Source organism: Anser anser, assembly GCF_964211835.1.
Source record: "Anser anser genome assembly, chromosome: 11".
In the NCBI taxonomy this organism is placed as follows: Eukaryota; Metazoa; Chordata; class Aves; order Anseriformes; family Anatidae; genus Anser; species Anser anser.
The window spans coordinates 20,198,549-20,225,596 of NC_139732.1; the positions used below are offsets into that span (position 1 = coordinate 20,198,549).

General features: G+C 36.2%; 1 protein-coding gene across 8 annotated transcripts in view; it reads left to right on the forward strand.

Annotated features, from left to right (window-relative positions):
- The window catches only part of CDH13 (cadherin 13), a 493,014-nt gene that overhangs the window by 360,993 nt on the left and 104,973 nt on the right, over window positions 1-27,048 (forward strand). The window lies entirely within an intron of this gene.

Here is a 27,048-nt window from a genome sequence, read left to right on the forward strand (position 1 = left end):
CTGAAATGACAGAAGAAATGTGTAATTTTTGTTTCGTGAAGATAGAAGACAGAAAATTGACACAGATTTTGGAATATAAATTAAGAATTTAGATGACATTTTGAGGAAATGGATAAGCAGAAGATGCCTTGTGCTTTAGTTGGACCAAAGCCTGTCTTTTTCAATCCTATCCAGAGAAGATAAATTATATAGTATAATTCAGACTATGACTGATAAGTGTAATGGATCAAATAGAATATTCTAAGTTTCAATAAATAGTAGTAAGAAAGGTAACTTTCTAAACACTTTCCTATTTTCTGCACAGCCTATCTCAGAAAATAATAGACAGTATCTTTAAAACAAATCATACAATGCACTGTGGAAAACATACTAGAATATTTTATATCATTTTAAACATGTTTTTTACCCAGTTATAAATATTGAAGAAAACTGAGAAAGTGTTATAACATTTTGCCTATAAATATATTTCCTATTCGTATATGGGCATAAGAGTAGTCACTCAAAGATATGGTACCTGATTTGAGACTTGTGGGTGAATAAGTATTCATGTTGCAAATAGGAGGTAAAGGCTAAGAAATGAATAATCACTTGTGTAAGAATTCTGACAGTAATGAGCAGAGAAGAAAATAATGAGTGGCAAGTAGTTCAATTTGTGAGGGATTCACTGTACCTAGTTTAGGCTTTCAAACAAGATGTGCTCCTCTATAGTCAATGAGGAAAGGAGATTTGGATCTCAGGCATGTTTTGTGGTCCATTACAAATGCTCGTTTCTTTTCGCTGATGGAGATATGGCAATCCAGAATGACTATGCATAAGAGCATAAATTAGATATCATGAGCCCACTCCTCTTGGGCATAAGGAGTAGGTGACAACTCTGATTAACTACCTCATAAAAGCTTCACAGGAAATGTTGGTGAAAAAAGGAAATTCTGCTTTGCATAATCATTTCCTATCCCCAGAATACTGTTCTGCAGCTTCACTATTGTACAAACATCTGGAAATATATGGCTATATATATGCAAAATCTCAGTCACATGAATTCAAGTTGGCAGTTGAAAATAATTCTAGGATTTTCTTCTTCCTTTTGGCCTTCAACTCAGCGGACATCTGAAACTTGGAAGAACACAGAGCTTTTATTTCTGTGGTACGTGGATTATATTATCTAATAGCAATCTCTGTCATAACAGAAAAAAGTAACCACATGCTTAGCCAGATAAAAGACAATGCTTCATCTCCAAAGATCCTCAATCAGTCACATAATTTATGACTTTTTTTTGTCTACTTGTAAAAGATTCATGAACATTTCTCCTGCTACTGTCTGCATCCATCTGGTTCCTAAATAAAATGAATTAAGAGCACATCTAGCTGCTATTGCTATTCCATTTTATTTTATTTCTTTTGTAGTTGAATACCCTTCTCAAGTTGCTTGGCTGGGACCTAACTATAATGCAAAACCCATCCATTTCTGCATTTCTCTTCCAAAATTCTACAGTGAAATGCATGCTGATGTTGGCAGAGGCTGACGAAGAAAAGCACAACTAAGATTTATCTCTTTGTTCAGTCTTTCTCTGTAGTAAGGAAAACCTCAAATTGCCTGTCTACCCATCTACCTTTTTCTGGGCAATCCATCTTTGGAAACAATCTTTCTTAGGTATAATTGTCTCTTTGGGAGGACCAGAAACTCCTGTGCTGGTGGCACGCTGATTTATTTCTCTGCTAATCCTTGTGTGTTTGGCAATAGAATATTGTGGTAGCTGGTGCATTAGAAATTTATATCTAAAAATAATAACTGGACGGATGATGACAGAATAAAAAAGATTGGCTTTTGACTATTTATCTTAAAGCTATTTTCTCTTCTGTTTCTACTTATTTGCCTTTTTCTTCTAAAGCTCTAGTGTGGTAAATAATATCTTTTCAGTGGCTCTCACCTTCTGATGAATTTCTTTCTCAACAAACAAACATATATTTTAGAAAATAATATATATTTTTTTAAGTTTTCAACAGCAGTGAAGCTAAATAAAAAAAATCTAAAGAAACCATGAGGAGTTGGAAATGTATTAATGCTGTAATAAAACATTGGTCAATTTACCACCCTGGAATACATCTGAGCAACACTATGGGGCAAAAAGCCTGTGAAGAGAAGGAAAGATAGGGAAATTTGTTGAAGACAGTGAAGCACAAAAAATAGCATGTTGAGTTAGAATTTTGGGTAGTTCACTTGTATCTATTTTATTTATGGGTAAAGGAAGGAAACTGGATAAAGAAAAATAACCAGGACTATTTCCTGAGTAAACTATGAAATAAATATCCTATATAAATTATCAAATGTATAAATTTGGAGTGGAATAGGAAAAGAACCCAACAACACTTATGTATATGCTTAAAAAACAAACAAACAAACAAAAAATACTTAATGGGCAAAGTACTCATGGTTCAAGGTACTTCCTTTCCTACACTTAGAGATGTTTCTTAAAGATGCATTTTGATGTAAATTGAGAAATTTTCTAGCGTGGAATTAGAAATACTTAGTTTTCAATCTTCATGCATAACTTTGCTGTGTTTAAGGTTTCGAAAACATAGAATGAGTAATCCAAAAGGAATGTTTTTTTAAAAGGCATACAAAAGCATTTAAAGAATATACAGTGTAGAGCAATCAGTAGATATCAGTGTTCATCAGATGTGTGGAATATACCAGTGAATGCAATGGAAAAATAAACAGGTGAAATGCATCCGTGCTATTTCTGAAGAACTCTGACGACTTTAGTGAAGAACAGTTCATTTCTGCATATCCAGATGTTCATATAATAAGGTGCTATTTAAAGTTAGCACAAACTTTCCTCTATCTCTCTAGATAGCATCAGACTTTTGAAGTCTTCTAAAAGATATAAATTGAGTGCTTCAGAAAAAAAATGCAAATCAACACATATAAGCATGGCAGAAGAATGGAAACAAGAAAGGGTTTGAAGTGTTATTTTATCCACATTGTTTTAGATTTTGTGAGTCATCTAAGCTTCTTCTCTTCTGTAGAAAATTGCTTCAGAAATTGCTTCAGGCGGTTAGCTCAAAAAATCATGTTTCCAGATTTGTTCATAGACATACTACTCTTGTTCACATCTGCTCACTCTAAATGGACACAAATAATTTGGTTTTAGTCCCAGGCTTTGAACTTAAGCAAGGTGCAAGCTTTTCTGAAATCTAAACATATTTTTAAATGTAAATATTTATTTAAGTCTTCTATTAAGGAACTCTTTCTTTACCTCCTTTAAAAAACAAAAACAAACAACAAAAACAGTGAAGCAGTTCCAAATAAAGTGAGAAAGTGAGAATAGAGATGGGTGAAATGAGATGGCCTCCTCCATATTTAATCATTAAAAAAAAATGGATCCATTTTAAGAGTACTGACTTTGCCAAGAGGGGGGACTGATCGACACCTTTGAAATTAGACTATTTTCCACGTAGGTGGCTAAAGAAAGATTTAAGAACCTCATTTTAGACAACCAGAATGTCACATTCATTTGTATTGGCTTAATCCTAGCTATCTCATGAAAGGTAAATGGCAATAGAGTGATAATATCAATATACCTGGTATCAGTAATGAGGAAGTAATATTTTAAAAATATAATTTACATAAAAATGTTCCTCAAAGACATGCACTTCAAATACAAAGGATATGAAGGATATAAAATGAGCTAATGGAAAGAGGAAGACAGCAATACATTTTATTACTTCCCCTTTAATCATATCAAAATCCATTTTCAGTTAATCTGTTTTTGATATGCAGAATGTTAGGTTCTTGCAAGTTCAAATAGGTGTTTCATCTGAAGACACTCTACTCTGTAACCTGTAGTTCACTTGACCTGTCCCTTTTACACGTGTGTTAGCAGATAAGGAAGTAACAGAAAAGCTTTGAAAATCATTTACCTAGAAAAAGCATATTTAACACTTATCGCAGATCACAGGCTTAGATATGGCTTTCCTGTTCATGGGTATAGTATGTTTATTTTCCTACCAAATGAGGTCTTTCAAATCTTGGATTCCTCAACAAAATGGGAATTTATTAAATGTCAGGTTTAAATCAAGTGGGTACAGGCCCTAGCAGATCAACACCTTCTTTTTTGTTGCTATTTCTTTGTATACAATTAGTTTATAAGCATCGTATATGGAAGCCATGACTATATTATATTACAATCTTAAACAGAGGTAGGACTACTCTAGAGTTGTGTCTCCTTACAAAGATCCTATTTCTATAGGAGCAGTCTGAAAATGAGAAATTCTGTATCTTCGTTTATTGTGAAGAGCTATTTGAGTGGTTGAAGAGCAGTATGGACAATAATGGCATTTTCTGTGGAACATATATAGACTGTTCTGAGTAGGTAAAGACCTCTTTGACTGCAGTCTTTACCTGTGAATCTTAGGTTGAGATCTAACTGAGCTGTCAGAATGAGCTGATTTTCTTCCTAGACTTGGGATTTATTTTCTGCCTAGACTTGAGTGATTGTTGTGTGGTCTTGAAAAACAGTACACACAATGACAACTGAAGCAATACCTATTATTTTCAAATATGTAGCGATTTTAGGTCATACTTTATGTAATTATATGTTTGCTTTATGTTTATTTTTGCTGTTTTATTCTATGAGTAGCGCTCATTTATATTAAACCATCATACTCAAGTCCAGAAAGCCCCTAGTTATTTACAAAAGGAGTAGTTTTGGTTGTTGCAAAAGTTGTTTTGGATGTTGCAACTACTGGAAATCAGGTGTGCTTTACAGCTCATACAATAGTTAGATAAGAATATCCTCTAAATTTATTAAATCAGTAAGATTAAGTTAATATATAAAACATGTCTGAGTGGCTTAAGGTAAAACAAGAAAATGTATTCAACATAGCTTGCCCTTAAGACAACTGTAGTGAAAATCCAAATCAAAGAAATTCCCTTGTAGATGAATTTATCTGCCTCTGCAGGAATCTACAAGCTTGACTCAAGATGGCAGTAGTTATGCAAACATATGCACAGCATAGGAGTGGTGTTATTTCAGTATAAAACGCACATACATCCACCTGAAATTTTGGTCATAATTTGAGATCTGTGAAACAAGACTGAAACAAGGAAGTGAAATGTATAAACATTGGACAGTGTAGTCTGAATAATTCTTAAACTGAACAAATAACTTGTTACATAAAGAATTCATGTAGTTTTCCAGGAGATTATTGGAGGAAAAGCTGGTGTGTTGCCCCATTTAGGTAATACAAGAGGCAAAGACAGAAGAAAAAAGCTCTGCTGAAGTTCAATTTTTGAACATGCCTAGTTAAAAATGGTGGCAGAGCCTGTTTTTACGCTGCTGTCCTAGGTGAAAAACAAAATGCTTTTCATTAGTAAAATTTTGACCTATTTATACTAAATAATTAAAGTAATTCAACAACCTTTTTCTCTCTAGTGGAGATGAGGCTTATATTACAGGTTTTCAGAAAAATAAGGATATTGGCATTCAGCACAGACTAGTTGCATTAAATTTGTAGTAGACTTGTAACCAGTTGGTCCGTTTGTGGACGCAAAGCCTCAAGCGCAGACAGCATGACGCTGCACGAGTGCAGGTGGTAGGGTTTCCATATGGACAGTCGCTGAAACTAATGGGTCTTGGGCAGAGGAAAGCAGAAACACATTTTAGGTGTTGGCTCATGGCTTTTAGCATTCATAGAAAACAGGGTACATAAAGGTGGAGTCTTATATATCACGGTTTTCTTGTAACCGGTGCTCCACTGATTCGTATTTGCTATTGCACTTCTCCACAAGTTAATACATATCTTTCATTTTAGAAATAAATATTATGCCCTGTAGGAACTGCTGTTTTTATTATTTCATTCTGTTAATTACTTAGGGTACTGAAATGTTTATTCCCTGAACTGAAATGTTGGGAAACAGTGCTCGTTTCATGAAAATACTCAGCTACTATTTTTAATCCATTACTTTTGCCATCTGAGATTTTATGATGTATTTATAGTATTTTTTTGGGGAAAAAAAAAAAAAGAGGCAAGTTGAGCAGAAACACTTTACAAGCTTGTAAACTCTCATGAGGCTTTTCAAATAAGCATTCTCCTTAGTGTTAGATGGGTATGCTTATGAAATACAAGGGTTTTTATTTGACTGCATTAAAAAAGAGAATTCTTGATCTGTCCCAGATACTTCCTACTTTCCAAAAACTTCTGCGTGGCCTGATTTTAAGTGGGCCATTTGATTTCTTGTTAACTTTGGTCTGTACAAGAAACAAAACACAGGAGACAAAGTATTTTTTTTAGAAGTAATTTTAAGCATGGGAAGTTTAGTAAAAGGGCAAAGCATCATTAATTTTATCAGGTCATATAATCAGAAGGAAAATAAGTCTAAATAATAGAAAGGTCAAGATCATCGGTATCTATAGTTATTCGCAGAGCTTTATGGGGCATTCAGAATTGTTGATATTCCCTGGTGACTCGTAAACCTATTTTTATAATTTACAAATAAATCTAATTGCTTTACATACAGCCATGATTTTTGTATTTTGTTTTCCCTAGAGCTAAGTACTGAAGATGTTGAAAATGATATTCTGTCCTCAGAACATTTAGTTGTTAGAAGTGAAAAGGATACTTCAGCCTCTGTTTGAACCTTCATTCTGAGGTTTGAACCTTGGACCTTTAAGGCTAGTAAAAGAGCATTGGAAAAGCTAACATCACCCTCTTGTAGCTGTATAAGGCTCTCTAGTGCTAAGAAGAAGAAAATATCTCATGGGTGCGGAGCTTGTTTTAGGCAAATTTTGCAGATCTGTTGAGAAAAAAGAATCTGTATCCCATTTTTAGCACAAAAATGTATTGAGGGTTTTTCTAGATGACTGACACTGAATATGAGCAGGCATATGCTTAAGGACTGCAGAATGATTGTCCTTCATTAAAACTTGGTTATGAAGTAATCATTTGCAAATCTGAGTGTGGCAGCATAGTTGAATGCCCATGCCTGCATATGCATGGCCCTTGCTAACTTGCTCCATCTAGGGGATACTTTACATAATTCATTTTTTCACATACATTTTAAGCCTTTTAAGTCAAAAACAGCAATTAAATGACATTTACACTAGTGTAAGGAGATCAAGACCTAGCCTGCAAACAAAAAAGAAAAATACTTTATAGATACAATGATATGATCATAGCACTTGTTTTACCTCCTGGTATTTAGTAAATGTATAAAAACAGTGTATTGCTTTAGGGTCTGACTTTCAGTATTACTTCAATATAGCCTCAATTTAAACTGTTCAAGAAAATATTTACAAAATGTACATTTGGCTCATATAGAGGCTTTTATGGACCACATATTTAATATGTTGTTAAATTATTCAATTTTGTAATTTTTTTATATTGGAATAAAATTTGGAATGTTTTAAAGTCCTTGAAAATAAATTAAAGGTAGATTTTATGCTGAATGTAGTATTTTCCAGAGGGAGTTTTGACTCTCATTCAGTAATCTAAAAGTACTTGTAATGTCTCTGAAACAATTTGCCTAACCCTAAAACACAAATGCTGGTAATAAGCTGCTGCTCACCTTCCTTGCTTGACCATTCCCTGTGTTGACTCTACAATATAGAGGTATTTTAAATGAAAGCCCAAGTCAGTCGTTAGCTGTGAGAAACACACGTTTCATCACATTAAATATTGATAATTAGCTCTAAATGATTCCTGGGCCTGAATCAGAACATTTGGCTTTCAGCCAGATATGTTATTTCTTATTCATTAATACTGATTTTGAATGTATTAACAATGTGAAAACTTTCATTGAGCTAAAGATGTGCATATTATTTTCATCTGTAATACTAGTGTCATTAGCAGGGTATTTTAAAGGCATTTAGTTGCAACAGGCAGAATCATATGCAAAATTAATATAACTCACCTCATTAGTTACAACTGCACCAAAATATTTAGTTTGTGAAGTAGCTCATTCCTAGATGTGAGCTGAACAAAAAACATTGCATCAGTCTGCTGCTGTTTCTGAAAACCCAAGGGTAGAGGTTAACAATAAGGAGAGTAGAGCGAGTTAACACTAGAAATAAGTTTGGATTATTTTTTTTGAGTTTTGAGATGAAATTGGAGAAATAGCATGCAGGTATTTGGCCACGAAAGAAAGAAAGAAAGAAAAAAAGGGGGGGGGGGGAGTTATGAAAGAAAAAATCCTCAATAAACTACAGGGTCCAATTAGGGACCCCACAGCAGTGTGAAGCCTGGATTTCTGGGGATCATAATGCTGAAAAATTCTGCATTAAGACACTTTCTGGTATGAGGTCTCACTCATGTTCCCAGTTGACTCTCTCCCAGAAAGCCAAGGGATGCTTTAGTTGGTGTCAGCTCTAACCCTACTGGTATTAAAAGACATGGGAGCATGTATCCCATGCTGTCCTGGTGGGTTTTGTGCTTTCTGTGTGTCACTGGGTCACCCAAGGATGCCAGCCAGGAAGTCTGTCCTTCAGTGGTAACTGAGCCATCAGATTGGGATGTGGCAGCTAAAATTCAACCTCAAATTACACAGGTTAAAAATGTATGTTGAAACCAGACTTGGATCTGATTAAGAAATCAGACTCTGATTACTGTAAAGGAGTCAGGATAGTGACACTTCCATCAACTTCTAATGCTCTGCAACAGTACTTCATTCAAAATAGTCCCTGTTGTTTGGACCCTCTTTGGGTGCTTGCCCAACCTTTCTAGCCTTTATGTACACTCATTCTTCCCTCTGCTCCAGCCATGACCTATTAGTGCCCTTGCCCTGCAATTGCATAGCCTGGAGTCATGCTTTCCCTTGCCCTCACCCGCACAAGGTTTTGAACTTTGCTGCCTGTCTCTTTTTGAATGACTGAACCACTTGCGGTTTTGGCACTTTCCTTTAACCTTTCCGTAGATTTAGCTTATGGCCAGATCTGTGTGCGCTCTCCCTGTGATGCTCTCTGTTAGACACTGGAAATATAACTTGTATTGTCTTGCAATGTACACAGCAAATTACTCTTATTACTCATTTCCAGTCTTTTGCTGCAGCAATCCATTATGAAAGAAATAACCACCAAATCTAACAGAAAAGGGCAAAAAGATCAGCTAAGCTGAAATCGCAGCTGCTTTTCTATGTTACCTATTGATTGTTGTCTGCTTCCAAATGATTCTGTTTGTGACCCCTCTGATTCCAGTTTTCCCAAGTTCTTGTCCCATAGTCGGAATGCCTCTCAGTGCCTTTGAGGGCAAAGTTAATTATTATTGCACGAGCTCCATAGGTGAGGAAGGTTAAGCCTTAAAATATAAAATACCTAGTCCAAAATCAGCTAGAAAGCTTGAATTCATAGAATTTACTTAAATCACAATTAAAAGTATACAAGTAGAAATGAGCACAACGAGAATTACTCTGTTTCTAAATTAGCCCCCGTGAGTGTTCATCTTCTCTTTTTAAATGCCTTGCAGATGCTTAATGGCATGATTAATATGGAACGAAATTAGTGGCTTCTTGCATTATTTTTTGCTTTAACAGTTCAGCTTTGTACTTAAGCAATGCAAGAAGTCAAGAGCAATGAAGAGCTCAATACCTTGGAGTATATTTTCCATTTGTTTGACAGTAAAAGTTGCACCTGCACAAGTTAGACCACCATTTTGAAAATGAGTTTCTGTAACTAGAAAATTGGGCTTGAAAACTTACAAGAGAAAGCTTTTTGTGCAGTTTTAGCTCGTGCTTTAGCTGGGTTAGAAATCCCACACAAATAGTTCCTCGTGCAGTAGGCATCAACAGTTGTGGGTGTTTTAGATGTGGTTTAGGAAGGGTAATAAATATTAAACCTAATCTTTTGTGGCACTGATACAGGCATAGATTAAGTTGTCTGCTTAAATAGGTGATTGTATTGTTGTTAAAGGCAGGTAATAAGTTTCAATGTGTGTGGTACAAGGCATTCAATTCTAGGCATAGCTACATATTTTATAGACTTTATTTAGAAATCAAAAGTGAAAAGTCTGAGTACATGTCTATATGTCTCAAATATTTATTTGTCATCCCAGCTATTGCTCAGTTGAAACATTTGGAGCTTCCCTATCTGATCCCATGAGATGTCCCATAAAAGAGTTTTGCCTGTGGGTATCAATATCTATATGCAACACAGCTGTTAGACTCAGCAGTGTGATAGATTCAGCTTTTATGAACATAATGAAATGGAATTTTTAAATGCAGTAAAAACAGACATAAGACGGCATATCAAACAGAATAGAGTCTGTCTGTGTTCTGCCTTTCAGGAGTGCTGTACACTTCTGTCACATTCAAAAATAAGAACTGCTCAGGAGATTCTGCATCCTACTTTCCACGTGCTGAAACAAGGGCTGCTCTGCTGTGCACAAATCAAATCAGGCTGAATTGCATATTAATCAGAGCCCCTTTAGCAATGCTTGCCACTCAGCAGCAAGACTGTAACACTTTCATCCTTGCACAGAATGTGCTGTCATAATTGGTTTGTGTTAGGTGTTAGAAACATCTTGTGACTGAATGACCTGTAACTAATAAGAAGCAATGCTCAAACGCAATGAAGGTCCTTGTCTTCCAAGCACTATACAAATGGGTTCCATCTGGCAGTATAGTGACTTAATGTGTGATTTATGTTGGACTCTTATGTGTTATAGGGTGTGAGATTTAAAGATCCTCATCAGAATGCAGTGGTTCCTAATATGACTTTGAAGCTTTTAAACCTTACAGGAAGCCTGAAAGACAACAAAAGTTTAATTAGGAAAAGAATAAGAAATTTTAGATTAGAAATTTTAAGAAAAGTTTAATTAAACAGAGCACACCTTTCTTATCCTGTTTAGTTTTCAAAGGATATCTGAATGAACATAAGAATGAAATGGAGACTGTTTAAAAAAAAAAAAGTCAGCATGGTTAAAATAGTCATTGGAAAGCATTCTCGGGGTCTTCAATATAAGGACTTAAACCTCAGTCTGTCTTAATGAGACCGTACTGGTGTTGAACTAAGTTCTTGGTACATATTTCATTGAAACCAGTGCTTTCCAAATAAAAATTATGAAGGATCAGTTGAAGGATCAGTGTTTCCTGATAAGAAGTGTTTAATAAGAAATGTACTAACTGGTTATAATGAAAACAAAGATTGTATCTTATACTTCGGAGATCCTGGTATTTTGCTACAGTAAAAATGGAAAAACATTTCTTGAAATAAATGGAATATTTCTTGTCATCACATGCTCAAGGTAAACCTGATCAGCATGTTAAGTTGCACTTGAAAAAAACTGGGCAGATCACTGGTGGCTTCATGCATGCCAATCAGCTTTAACACTTTGCTTTTCACACTGACATTTTTTCTCTCTTCTCTCATTCTTAGTTCCTTCTTCCAGCAGTCTTAAGGTTCTTAATAGACTCCTTTGGATGGGAAGTATTTCTGTTGTATTTGCTTGTTCTTGGCTGGGAAGAGTATGATTGAATGCGTTAGATTGGTAGCTGAAGGGGATGCTGTCTGATTGCCTTGTCTTTTCTCCTGCAGATTGCAATCCAGGGCAAGTGGGGTGGGGGAATGCGGCAGCAGGAGGAGAACAGTGACAGTTTTTCTTTCTCTGGGGAGAGCAGCAAAGTACGCTCATTTGGGAACAGGTATCAGGAGTGCAGGCATAAGAGAAAGACTGCAAGCTGAGAGCCTCTCATGCAGGAAACAACAGGAAACACCCAAAAGGAGCAGGGAGCAGATTTCCAGCCAAGCCTCAGTGATTATGGAGAAAAAGAGAATTCCTGGGAGGTCTGTGTGAGTTTGTTACAGTTTGAGAAGGCAGTGAATGTTGCTGGAGGAAGAGCAAAATTGATCGCCGCCAATACCACACAGTGCTCAGGGGGAGCTTTTTTTCTTTTTTCTTTTTTTTTTCCAAGTTTTTTTTTTAATCTCTTTCACCTAGCAAAGCTGTTTTTTTAGTTGTTTTTTTTTTTTTTTCTTTTACAAAGGAAAAAAAGCCTCTAACTACTCACCCACAGTACATCCTGGACCTTATTCTAGCTGCTACAGGTAGTATTCTAATATGATACAGTTCAGAGATTGATAGCTTTGTCTCTACCTTAATGCCCGGCTGACTCATCCTTGAGTAAAGGTAGTATACAAGGAACACCCGGTTCTCTGAACTATGTCCATCTCCTCTCCAATTTCATTTTTATGGATTCATTATGCTTTCCAGATTAGATTTCTGGATATTATTTGGTGATTTGCCCCTTACGGGTCCTATAGAAACTCTGTTTGAAACTGCATGTATTTCCTCGCTTGCCCTTTTTTCCTGCTCACCCAAAAGGTCTTGGTATTTTTATTCTATCTTTAAAAGAGGGTAGAGGAACTGAGACTAGAATTTTAAAACAAATATTGAAGTAACCTTATTTTCTTATCCTATCTCCATCCCTGACCTACAAATGGTAAAATACTATATTTTTCCTGCTCACCATCTGGATCCCTTTTCTATTTAGTATAAAACTTTTAGATAAAAAGACTGTTTCTGTAAATACTTTTTGAAGATGTAGCATACTACTGACCTGTAATATTGCTGTTTTCATATCTATAACTAAAACAGCTCTTTATTACGCCTTCATATGTCTATATTGAGAAATGGGCTCCTTGTTCTTTTGGTGCGAGGAGGAATAGCTTTGGTCCATTCAGCTTATCTTGTGTTACACTACTAACACTTCAGACAAAAAAGCATTCCAGCACTTAAGTGAAGAGGCATTAAATAAAAATAAATACATCAGATAAGATAAATGTAAGATTTAGTTCATCTCAGTTCTGTGCACTATCCACCATTACTGAACTAAGAAGCCTTACTAGACGACATATTACGGCAGGGAGTTTAGCTGCTCCATCCTTGACAACTGTGCTGCATTCAAATGCATTCAATTGCAGGGCTCCAAAACAGCAGCAGGGCTTCATTAGTCAACCTAATGTATCCAGTAGAGCAATAGGAGATGCCTTCAGAAGGCACTGTCTTTTAACTGATGGCCAGCAAAGACAAATCACATTGTCCAGTCTAAGTCTCCATTAGTGCTGAGAAGCATATCTCAAAGGTGCTTTTATTGCAGTTCTTATTACCTTATTACATCTTACCTGGACCTTCAACAACCTTGTCATAGGTCATTCTTCCACTTTGGGGACTGTTTTACTGTTCATAGTACTAGTGCATAGGACTCTCACTCATGGACCAGGAACCCAACGTATCACATAACAGTATGAACACAATATAAAAACTCCTTAACCCTTCCTTTAAAAAATTGATAGGCATGTATGATAGGCAGTGAGTAAAATAGACACAGTGAAACCCCAGACTTTCTCAGTGTGATGGACAATAGTTGTAGTAGCCTGGAAGACCAGATTTTAGAACAAGCTGAGGAGGATGTTAACAGAGGAGCAGTACTGTAGCACCTCCCCTGACACACTGAGTAATGCCTCACATGAGCAGGGTCGTTGCAGGAGAAAGCATGAGAGCCTCTTCGTGGTGCTAAATGAGAGATACTAAATGGGATGGTGACAGTAATACGTAAGAAACTTCTCTGCTTGTTAGTTTACCTTTGTCAAAACTGTTAGTTAAACTTGAGTAAACAATGAGTTCTGGTCTGTCCTTTAACGTACTGAGATCCACATTTCAGACCCAGAACGTGCTAAGTGAGCTGTTATACATTTTTTTTTTTTTTCTTTTCAGGATGACTTTATAGATATACAACTGTGTTGTCCTGGAGGCATTTTATCATGTATGTCATCCTGTAGTAATTGGTGCTGTACTACTTTTTTACTACTTTGAAACACATACTTTCTGTGGTATATCAACCACTTCTTGCTGCTAGGTGCTTAGTCATGTCACAGGGAAGCCCCTGAAGCTTTAAAGTTATTCTGGAAGAAGGGCTGTAACTAACAGCACTACTTTTTGAAAACCAAGGAAAAAAGCATAGTGTAGTTCTCATTCCCCAGAGGCCTGTTTTTATAATAGATTTCCACTCACCCACCTGCCTTCTGTGCATAGCAGGGGATATACTTCATATGATTTGAAGTGATAATTAGAAATGATGATTGGTGGCCACAGGAGGGACTGCAGATCCAAAGCAATAAATGTCTCAACAGAGTGAGACATCACCTTCTCCTAAAATGGTTTAATACCCCAATTCCTTGGAATTAAATCTGTGAGGTCCTAATTAAAGCACTTAGAAGTAAAATAGTATTTATAGTTTACTGTTTGCAAGTGGTATCATCATAAGGGCATAAAGAAATATTCCAAACCAGAATTGGTACTACTGTATTTCTTTTGAATAAATAAAATTTAAGAGAAGGGTTTTTTGATTGGCTGGTTGGTTGTGTTGTTGTGGTTTTTGTGTGTGTGTGTGTGTGTGTTGTGTGGTGATTGTGTTTTTTTCTTTTTTTTTTTGGGGGGGGGGGTGGGGTCAGGGAGTATGCTATCAAATATATTCTAGGAAGAGGGCATTATTATTCCAATACACATTTGTAAGAATCCAGCAGTTTAAGCTGAGGATCTGGTCTTGTGAATGTGTGGCTTTTTATTTGGTGACACAGCTATTCCTTGGTATCCCATGGAGAAAATTCCTTTTGCCGTGTAATGGGCAAAAGCCTACTGAGATGTAATACAGGCAGTCTAAAGCACACACCCAGGCTTTCGTAGCAGCGGTCTTGTGCAGAGCATATTTAAGTCTGTTTGGCCCAACCTCTGTTACCTTTCTGCCTTTAATATTGGAGACTGTTATTCCAAGGTGTAACAAATGTAATTGGGATGGCACCTGTTTGAATACTGCCTTGACTGGAATTTAATTTTGCCTTCTAAATTAGCATGTTTCATTACTGTCCTTTTCCCAGTGATAAACAAGATAATTCATTTTGGGTACTTCTGCACCACAGAAACATAAAAATTTGTCAACTGTAAATTGCTGTAGGTGTCATTAAAATTCTCCCTAAACAAGCTGAATACATTCCACATTTTTTTTTCAGAGACACTTGCAGCTATTTTTAAACCACCTGCTGTGTCTATACATATTCAGACCATAATGGGGAGGCACTGCTGAGCAATTCAATAGAAAATCATTTAAATAGAGAGGGACATAAGAGCAAGAGACAGAAAGTTCAGTAAGTTAATGCACTAGTTTTAAGTATTTGTCCCCCCTGTGATCTCTCCCATACACTCTTCTTCCATATGTCAAGCCTCAGATTTGTCTTGGGTTGCACTAAAATAATTTTGGTGTAATTGCCTTCCAGTCTTACAGAATTTTCTGTTACGAAGCCGGTATCTTGTAGCACCAAGGGAAAGCTTATAGAGTGTCTTTAGAGAGATGTTAGCAATGATGTGCAGATTGGCTGCTTGTAAGCATGGAATTATAGCAGCTAAATTGCATGGAAGATTGCTCAGTGTTTGTCTTGTGCTTTGGGTAATAGTGAGAACTCCTGTGTATATTTGCACAAGTGCTCAAAACCCTATGTAATGTCCATTTTTTTTTTAAATCTCTCTATTCATTTTTAAGAGGCCCCTATGACTCTTTAAACTGAGTTCTAAGTCTTGTTCTTACAAGACAACTCTTAGAAAAAAAAAAAATATATATATAGCTTTTTTCTTAGCCATGTTCTCCAAGTAAGAGACGGATAAACCAGAGAGGGAGAATGAGGTTGCTTTGACAACACTTCTTTTCCTGGCAGTTTTATAGTTCCTCACAAGTTCTGAGAATGGTGTGTATATATGGACTTTTACATACATCAGTCTTTTAATCCTTAGAGCAGCCAGTCTTTCCACCCATACTTTGCATGAAAGGAAATCTCATTTTTTTCCCCATTAAAGTAGCCAAGTGAGAATAGCAATAGAGAATGGAGGCTGTTCTGACCATGGCAAGTTGGTATCTGTTAGGAGGGTGGAAAAGTATCAACTTATTTCTTATTTTCCACCTCTTTTTCCTGTTTCTTAGTTCAAGCATGTTTTTATTTGCTTGAAGTATGTTGCAGCAGATGACTTTTATCAACAAGAAATTCTGAATCCACAAAGCAATCAGGTAGTGACCGATAGTCCCTGATGTTAGATACAGCCCAGTGCAGCTGCAGCTGATTTGGAAAGTCACTAAGACACCAGCGACGGTAAGCTGCACTTCCTAATGGAGGCACAGATTCAGCAGGAGCAGTGGCAGGGTGGGAATTGTGTGGGATAAATGATCTAAAGCCATAACTTGAAGTTGACTTCAACTAGGTAGTTTACTAAGTCAGGACAGCCTAAGATTGCATTATACAGTAGCCTCAGGAGATAACTCCTAGCCTGTGGTTGGATGTGGGATTTTGAGAAGCTGCTAGTGGTGCTGCTTTTAGTTTTCTCAAGTATGTTTTTGTCCACTTAAAATCAACTTGTTCAGAGTCACCTTTTGTAAAGCCTCAGTAGGCCAAAATATTTAAAGGGCAAGAGAGAGGAAAGAAAAAAGTTGAATTTCTGTAGATTGACAATTATATTCTAGTCGAATAGCCAACTTAGGAGTAGTGGAAATTCAGCTGAAGCTTCATGCAGCTTTGAGCAAGTAATGAGCAAGTTAATGCTGGGACTGGAAATGGTGTAGCTACATCAGCACATTGGTGAACTGCTGCTAATTAGCTCTGCTGACAGAGCTGATTAGGTCCAATGGAGGGCTATATTAACAGCTCTAGTCCTTACAGGACACCAGTCAAGCATCTCTTGCTGCCCTTTGCCATGTAATAACACCCTCTGGGATCACTTTGTGCTGGGCTCTGTTGTCAAGTTAGATGTATCCCAAGGTATTTTGGTGAATCAGACACATTGGCAAGTTGCAGAACAGAAAAGAAATTCTTTCCAAAAATATCAACAGTGCCAGCAGGGACAGGAACAATATTCAGAGTAGGATCAATAATTGGTGTCAGATTCCGCCTTGAAGGATGCATAGCCAAGGCAGCTAGGCATTAGTTTGATGTCCAGTTCTTCTGCAAAGTGTTTATAATTGAGGTGTTATATGACAATATCGTAATTTTGTAATGGTACAAAAAGTGTTGTTGCAGAAGCCACTGGCTATACTGTACTGCTAGCCAAGGTATTTTGCCTGTATATGAATGTTACTAAAACCAAACCTGTCCCTCTTCCCCTTAAATTTAATGGTAAACATGGAATAACCTGAGTGCAGGCTCACAATCTGTGTTTTCAGAGTGAGGAGTGCATGGTTACATTTAACATTAAGGAATTGCTGACAGCTTAGGCCATGAAATGTTTAATTTATTTCTCACATAATTTAAAATAAACGATAGACCAAATGACCTAAATGAGGCAGGCATTATATCTGTTTAATCTTAACTTTAAGTCCTAGCAGAAGGTTTATCATATTTTAAACAGTCTTTCATTATTAGGTCAGTGATAGAATGCAGTTTGCTAGTGACTGAATTTTCATTATCCTCGATTTTGGTCTTTAGACGGCTATGATTGTTTATTGTGCCCTTTTAATAAAGTGAATAAATTAAGAGAAAGTAAATCAGAAGAATTTGTTATCAGAGGAGAGTGACAGATGTTACTGAGTTCAGGTAAAAGGCAAGAAAATGGAGGAAGAAGATTGACGGAATGAGGTGGCAGTGTTTTGAAATTCAAAGGCACAGATATGAAAGGGAATACTATTTTTGGAGGGTAAGGAACTTAAGTTTGGTATTTTCAGTTACAATTCAATCTACTTTGTGAATCTCTTTAACTGTCAATGCTTGGCTTTAATACATTTTTTTTTTTCTTCCCAAGAAGAAATCAGAGTGACTGTTATTCATTGCCTAATGGTAGCTGATGGTGTCAGTCTAAGACCTTTAAAACCAAATATAGTCCAAAGCAGTCAGCTAGCTTTACCTGAGCTGGGGAACATCATCTGGCCTGTGATGGAAATCTAGGTAGGCAGACTTTTCAGTCAATTCTAGTCTCAGAAACTATTAATGTATCTGGAACTGCCCGTTCATTTATTGCTAGTGCCAAAGTGTGAGATCACTTGTCAAAAAGACTGTTATTAGTCTAAGCCAAATAACCCCTCATTACCCAAATGTTCCTGAAGGAGGAATATAAAGAAAATCCCCAAACGTGTCTACTGTATTTTGGTGGCAATGGACAGATCTTCCCAGATATGTGCAGATTTAGCTGTACAAGCAGCCCATGAGAAGGGCAATCCCATTTGATTTATTTTCTTTTATATGTTAAAGCTGTAATGTTACAGACATGTATCAAAAGATTTTCAGCCTTGACATCTGTTCACTATGACAGCCTTCAATGCTGATTCCTACCTGCGTTACCGGTATTGTAATTCCATGTTTCTAAGCACATGACGTTCAGCAACAGTTGAAAAGATGCCCTCTGCTGAAAGAGAAATTTCATTATTCTCTTTGGTTGTGGTCTCAAGTTAATATCTGAGCTGTGTATTCACCAAAGTAAATACATGACAATTCCTTTAAAAGCTCTTTTCCTCCTTAACCTCCTACTCCCAAATATAAGCCTAGACTGCCAATATTCATGCCTTATTTTAGTCTTTGTATAGGACAGGGTGAAGGACTGAATGCTTTTACTAAATAAAAAGCTGTTTTGTGTTAGGAATCAGATGGTATTCCAAGATGGACAGATTTGCAATTATAGTTTTGTCCTGGAAATTAGGATATTTGAATCATCTTCTGTGGCAACTCCAAAAATTTTCTCTGTGACCTGAGGAAACGTGTAAATTGTGCTTCAATTTTTTTTCTTGCTGCTATATACGTTTTTCAGTATTGCGTTTTATACCAATTGATTTGTGTTTTTTGTTTAATCTAGCAATATCAAATTCTAGCCTTTCAGCTACAGAACACAACTGAATGGCTTTGGAATTGATACAACAGACACTGGCCTGATATTTTTGGAGTTTTTTAATTAATTTCTATGTTGTCATGACATGCCTGTTGCTATAGAATAAATTGAAACAGTTGGAAAATAATGTTCCACTACTAATTTATATTCTGAGTATTATTGTATGCCTCTAACTTTGACATTAAGTTGTCTTGATGCAGGTGAATCAAAGTTTGCAGTGTCAAGTCCAATTCTGCTTCTATTTAAGATGATAATAAATCACCCACTGAGCTCTGCTGTGCACGTTGTGGCCTATACTTTGTGTTGTTACAGCTTGTTTAAATCTCTAATGAGGACAAGAAATAATATATGCTCATATTATGGTTTCATTATACAATGTAAAACGTCTGTAGGAAAATACATATCTAGTCAATCATCAGTTTGATGAAAATTTTTCTCTTTTACTGGCTAATGCTCCATCACTTTGTTACCTTACAGTCAGATTTTACATTCACCTCATGTCCTCTGTGTCTACAAAACAGCACAGACAAATAAGCTGGTGTCCAATGCCATTATAGTGTATACTGTTAGAGCCCATATGGTGCTAGTTTCTCAAAAAATAAACCACACTGAGAACCGTTGGATACATACGTGGGCCTTTTCCAGTTCCTCTTGAAGAAATGTTATACAAAAATACTTTAGAAGAGCAGTAATGCATGCTTTATATAAAACAAATGAACCTATGATGGATTAATAATTTCAACATTATTTTTAAAGATCAAATTTCAATTAAGGTTTAGTAAACCACATACTGTAGTTTAGTAGTTACTTTAAAATCAGAATTACAAAACTCTAAAGCAAATTTCTAGTGCAAGACAATGTACATTCTGCCTAGCTATCATATTTGTGCTAATGCTTTAATGTACATGCTGGACAATCCTGACTGTGTCACCTTTAATTATTCTTTTATATGCACTATATAGACAAGCTTTTCATCCTTTAGGAAGTAGAATCCTTACCCGCAGCTCTAGAAAAACAAGTGGAAGTTCAATATCTCAACAGGGTTGTGTTCTCTCTCATCAACACCTAAAGCTTCCTATGGGCATGTAAGGGTCATCCAGGCAGTTGGAAGGCAAAAGGTCTTTTAAAACCACATGCTCTTTCATAAAATGAAAACATGATATCCTTTTCAGTGGCAAATTAAATAATACACTTTTCAAAATATCAAAGCTACTATCTAGACAGTATTTTCAGGCTTCTCCAGGCCAATGCATTAGGATGCTTGTTATCTTTGAAGTGATACACAAGCATTATGTCCTAACTTGACCCATCTGAAAGGTTTATCTGCAGGAGTCTATATTTACAGATGCGCCATATTCATCTAATTTTATTTTTATTTCCAAACAGGAGAAATTAGTAAGGGAAAGGACTTAAGTGAAGTCTTTGAACTTAAGTGCTACTTATTTTCATTGTTAGAAATGTCACCAGGATTTTCCAAAAAGATTCTACGCTGTTAAACCTCTTGCTATAACAGATTAAAAGGAATTGCCCAAGAGGAAGAAAATGAGCAAAAAAATGGCCTCCTCAAGATTAGAGGATGATGTTCCTGACTAAATGTCCAGCTGGGATAACTTTATTTCCCAGTCCTGTATTTTTACAGGGTCATTTGAAAAGTCACTGATTTGCTGTCTGCCACTAAAACAAAAGAATACTAAGCTAAACCATGGGAAATATTCTATATGATAGAAAATCTATCTGCATTTCAGGAGCTGTCAAAGTGAAAAATGAAACCACAAGCTTGGCCTTTAAAAATATTAATTTATTTTAAAAATGAAATGTAAAAAGTGCTGGGAAAGAAGTAACCTTATTTTCAGGAAGAAGCAAGCAAGGCTAAGTCCCTATTACATTTCCTAGATCTCTGATGGCACTTTCTTGCCAGCTTTAAATCTAAAAAAGGATGTAATCATCAATTCTAACCACCATAAAATCCCTGAAGTATTTTTGCTGTGTTATTAATGAGGCAGTCATCAAATGTACTAACCAGGGTTTAAGGTATTATATTTTCAATGGCTTTATTTATCAGTTTTACTGAGTGATGTGGATTCACGTCAGTGTTGACCTAGAGCAGTATTTTTCAATTGCAGCCATGTCTCACTGACAGAAGAAAGCAGTAGCCATGTAAATGTAAAAAGGAAAGAAAAGGAAAAAAAAAAAAACAGTAATTGGTGACTATTTGGCTAATAAACTGTCAATATCCTGCAGTATCTAATGTACAGTTTTTCTATGAAGTCACTCAAAGCTTATTTTTAAATGCTTTGTGCAAGTTTTAGACTATTGATTCCATGTAGTAAACTATTACCAATTGATGAATCTATGATCTTTATCCACGATAAAATAATACCATAAATTCATATTTCTGTACTGTTTCAGGTGATACTTTGATATTGTTTTTGTCAAAATATGTTGGAAATTTTTATCACAAATTACATATCTTAATTTCCTATATTTGGTTTTTAGGCTTGTTTTTTTAACCTAATATGCATAGTACAAGTGAGAGAAAAAAAAAAAAAACCTCCACTAGTATGGAAAGACTGAAGGAGGTAATAAAACAGACAGGAAAGTCCTGGCGTGGCTGGTCACGCACCCTGAAGGAACAGCAGCACCTCCTGAAAGATGAGGACAGGAGAGCCGGATCCTCCCCTGGTATAACCTAGCATGATTTCCTTGCTTCTCGGTAGGCTGTGCAAGTTCATACCAGCTGAGATTGTGATTCTGAATTCTTGCTCGTTAATGCCTATTGTATAATCTGTCCTTGCAGATAAAGGGTATTGGAAAAGCAGTAATGAGCCAACTGTTTACAGATACGGACTTCTGTGCTCATTGTCAGTCCAGCATCAGGGCTGATTACTGCCCAGAATTTGCTCTAGCTTCATTTCTTAGTGACAGCTAGTTGATTCTTCCGTTCTAGATGAAAGTTTGCCCAATTTTCAAGTCTACTAATGGACAATTAATTCTGAATTGGTCTTGCAGAAGAAAGGTCTTGCAGGCCATGAGAAAGGCATGTGCATTGCTCTTGAGAAATTTCTCTTCTCTCCTGTTTGAGAGCTTCAAACACTACTGGCTTTAACACACTTCCTTTTGACTGGTAGGGGCGTTTATTCTTTCACCTTCTTCATTTTGAATGGGAAGCTATAATGTCTGTGTTGGTTAGATGGCTGGGTTGTAATCCTTTTATAGGTGGATGAGATGCAGCTTTACACTGATTTTTATTGGAACAAGATAAAGGTCTGCCTGGACAAATTGCAGATATGAATAAAAATGACTGTGTACATCCCTTTGAAGCCTAGGTTGGTGGTAGAAGTATTTTTGGTAACATAGCAGTGTTAGTGACAGATTTCCAGAATGTATACCGTAGTTTTGCCTTTAAAATTTCCTTCCCATTGATCTCAGGAGGTAAGACAAAATGAACACTGTCCTGATTTTTGCCTGTGTTTTGAAGAAAGCAAAACTCATAATGCTGGTTAGATGGTTCTAACCAGTTAATATAATTACCCCATTTCAAACATCTGACTGTACTGAACTGAGGAATGTATATAGAAGACTTTCACATTGGTTTTATGATTCCATTTAGAAAGTGACAGTAAAATGGTGTTGGGACTCACTGCACTGTTTTCAGCTTGGACTCACAAATGTGAGCAAAGCCTAAAGTGTTCTTCAATGTTTTTTCCCTCAAGTCTTTTCCACACATCTAACAGACACCAGATAACTGGGGCAGAGGTATTTGGCAGAGATGTGGCTGCCTTGCTTAACAGCTTGTCATTGGTACCAGTCAGAGCGCAGAACTTCACACAATTTGCTACTCAGATAAACCAGTGGGAAATTGTAATATTTCCATCAGACGTAGACAAAAGGAAAGAGGAATTGTGTCTCTGTAGTTGGCATATATGGCTGTATGAAAAGTAAAAGGCCGTGTGATACCCATACCCCCAAATGGTCTAATCTGTCTGCTTTCTGTAGATACTGGGAATATAATAGGAAGAAATCCACCAAGGACATTGTTTCAAGTGTCTCCAATCATGGCCTGCCATTTAATTTTTGCCTGTATGTTGTCATTCACAATCTATGCTAACTGCCAAATATTAAAGCTAAATTTTTGGCATAGTGGGACTAAGACACAGCTTTTGCTCCCTTGATATTTTTTTTTTTCTGACATTCATCTTTAGTCAGTGTGTATTGAGCTTTGAAATTATTAATGCCTTCAAATTTGCCAACACAAACTGCTGCATGGATGGACAGAAGTTAACCTAATCATAAGACAGTAATTACAGTAGTAAAATGTATATTGTAATTCTGCAATTACACATCAAAAATATAGAATGCAGCTCAGCATCATTCTTCTTGAAATACTGCCTATGATGAGTTTTTTTTCCAGTCTTTTTTCTTTTTTTCTTTTCCTTTCTGTTCTCACCTCCCACATGCTCCCAGTTTCTGTTATTAGGCTGCCACCTAGTAATGGAAATGAATGAAAAGCTGTTAGATAGAGAAAAGAGTAAGCCCACAGCAGAGAGCCCTTACAGTACAACCACTGCAAACCAAGAGAAGCAAAGCCTTTAGTTTGTCCTTTGCATTCATAAATACACCTGCCTTTTCTTTCTGAGGTTTAATTTTCCTTGCAGCTTGTTTTAATACTTCAACCAAGTGGAAGTTCAATATAGGAAAGTATTGTAATGAATATTTCCCATTGTTTTATTTCCTAGCACCATAACCAATGAGGCAAATAATCCATGGCCATTAAGCTTTCTGTATAAAGAATTGGAAGGTATGCAGAGCTTACAGTAGCATGAATAAGAGATCCTTCCTTATGACTTCCAAGGTTGACACACAATATATTTCAAGTGTGCTTGATAATCTTTCAGTCTTGATCTATTTAATATTAGAATGTTTTTATGACTTTTTTTTTTTTAAAAAAAAAAAGTTATATATCTTTTGGCCACTGAGAAATTCAGGGCAAACTTTACAATTGGCTTAAATATTTTTTATATAATTTTTTCATTTTTTTTTTTAGCAGTGAAGCTCAGTTGTTGTCCTCCAGCTAAAAAGATGAGGTCATGAGATAAAAAAAAAAAAAAAAATTCCTTCATCTAAACACTTACATATCAGACTTCAGGTGATCATTACAGAGCCCTATCACATCAAATAAAAGGTAGTGATTAAATGGTAGAAACTAAGTACTTCCTAGGAGCTTAGAGGATTTAAAGTTAGTCTCAGGAAAATGAGTATACGAATGTCGATTCTTCAGAAAATCTAATAAACAAGGATATACATAAACCAAACTATCTATGCAAATATCCCCACAGCCTATTCCCTTTAAAATTCTGAGGCAAATATTCCAATTAGAGTCACTCTGAAAAAAGTAGTCAGCAACTGACCTGACCTGAAGCCCTCCCCTTCCCGTTGCCTCCTAAAGCAATTGAACTTTTGTTTTAATTGGAACACTCAGAAAAGATTATAATATCAAAAAAAAAGAAAACCATTGAATCACAGAAACCTTGTCCGGCAGAGATTAGGACACGTGCTGTTTTCTTTTACTGTAGTGCTATATTTGTGGAGTGCAGATTTTCAGCTAGGCAGCCGAGCTGGTCAATTAGTATAGCCAGGGAATAACACGAGGGATATACACATGAGCCATCTGAAGCAAGGAAATTGTACAAGTCATTATAGAAATTGGGAGGGAGTCTTAATCTTTTCATTTATAACTAACAGAGAGGAAGTGGTGGGAGTTAAAGACTAGGAACTGGAAGTCTCAGTCTGCTTCCAAGTCCATGAATGATTCTCAGCCCGACCGTGGTCATGTCATTTCTCATTGTTTCAATTAACCTGTCTGTGGTGCGTTGCTGGATCCAGTTAATGGATGTCTTCGGTGGACATCAAGCTTGTCATGTAAAGTTGCATTTCGGTATCATTATTTCTAGTATTATACTGCATGCTAAATAGATGTCAGTGCGCTGTAACAGGAGCATATTTCTCCATCACAGGTTTAAATGGTACATTGTTTAATAGCTGCATCCTTCCTTTGGTGCAAGGCTTAGATAAAGAACTCATGTTAAAAAAAAAAATAAAAAATGGCGCTTCTGAGGATGAAATCCTTGTTCTATTTGAAGATCCTTAACCAATGCTTGTTATTTCTATTACGTTCATTGGCTTGAACCCGTACAACTGCCTGTGTAGGAATTAATGGTGCATCATAAGCATGGATTTCTTACAGGCTTTGATTTATGGCAAACAGGGCATCTCTAGACAATCGAAGGATACAATCTGACATTCTTTTAATGTAAGTGCTTTTGGAGGAGTTGTATTCAGTCTAACAGGTATGGTCAACTGGGCTATTTGAATATCGATGGGAGATCTCTCAACTACTTTGTGTTAAAATGCTTAGATTCTGTGGAAGCATATCTCAGAAATATTGGTGAAACTCAGTGTAACTCTTAAAAAAAAGGCAGAAAAAAAAAACTTTGTAATTCACATTAGAAAAGCAATTTTAAATTCTCTCATTTTCCTCTCTCTTTTTTTTTCCACTTTTTTGGTGCAATACTCTTTTCCTTTAAAGTGTTCCTCTCCTGAGTATTGTTAGGGATTTTGTTTTTCTTGGTCACAGTAGTTGAACTCATCTGCATTTCTAAGTCCCAAGAAAGTGTAACACATCCATCCTGGGACACATTGTACTCCAGGGCACATTCAGACCTTACAGTTTTTAACACGTTGCATATATCACTATTGGCCAAGAATCATGCATTTCATTCAGCATTTCCCCATCAAGCCTGGAGAACTGCAGGCAGTTTCACTCCCATGGAGAGAGAACCTTGCTCAATTTTGTCTCCCATTGTGATATCCCTCCTGACAGGAAGCACAGCTGAATGTGTGAGTTTCTCATTCAGTGCCTTTAAAATATTTTTAGAACTGGGGTAGATGCAGAGAAGGCAAAGCTGGAGGAGAGGGAGGATAGTGGAAGATTCAAGAATTCTGCCCTGATAATCTATTATCAGCCTTTAAATTCCCTGAGAGAGAAAGATAGATGTTGATTTATTTTTTTTCCTGCTTTACTTTCATCTGTGTACAATAGTTCTGCTTTAATAAATTAATACATAAGTCATATAAAGTTTGTTTTGTATTTTCACTAATAATTGCATTCCTGCTTCAATAAACAGGATCTTACTAAGCTTCTGATACTGAACATTTGACAAAGGCAGTCATTTTCAGTGTCGTCTTCATCTGTTTATTAAGCTAATTATTTCACTACATGCCTTCTAGCCTGCCTTCCAATCAGCTCCACTTTTTGTAATGTTAACTCAGCGTTTTTTACCTCTAGAAATCTGTTTAACTCAGTGACCTAGATAGGCTTTTAAGGCAGTAGAAAATTAAATACTACTGTTTTGCATTTGTTTCTTATGAATTTGAAAATTCTCTCTTCCTTTTCTTCGTCTCTCAATAAAGTTTATGCAAATAATATTAAAATTTATAATGAGACTAATATTTGTTAATCTTGGTTCAAATAGTGGATTTGTATTAAATCATAGTTTGAAACACTTCTACTGAGAGAGGCGGGGGAGAGGGAAAGAGAGGGATGTTGCTTGGACGAGTTTTATTACCATTTTACTCTTGTTAAGCTTGAATTGTCACTAAGATTATAAACCCTAATTTTTAGTATTCAATATTAATTATATTTAAATCCCATTAGATTTACAGTTGCCATGCCCACTTCGATTTTCTTTTCACAAAACTGTTTTGAAGTAGTTCCACATGAACCTGGTCCTGCAACTCTGACTCTTTTGTTGGTTTCAGTAGGAGATTTATGCATATAAATTAATTATGTAGAAGATTCTTAGATTCAGTAAAGGTTGCAGGACATTCCAGATTGACTACTTCTTGTAGTCTCTGACCTGCAGAAATGTCAGGAATTAGATCTTGATCTGACTGAGCTTATCAAATGTACCATTGGTTCTAAAAGCTGTTGAAGGACATCCTTAAATATGAACTGTGGGATTCATGCATTTCTCTGGTATTCATTCAAGACAGAAAATGCTAATCTGTAGAGAACTGAAAAGGTGCCTCAGTCGTTTATTTCGTGTTATCACAAATCTTGATGACATGCCAGACAGTCATACAAAATTACATTTGTCTACATATGTCTGGGATGCACTGCACTGAAAGGATGTTGGTTGCAGTGCAATC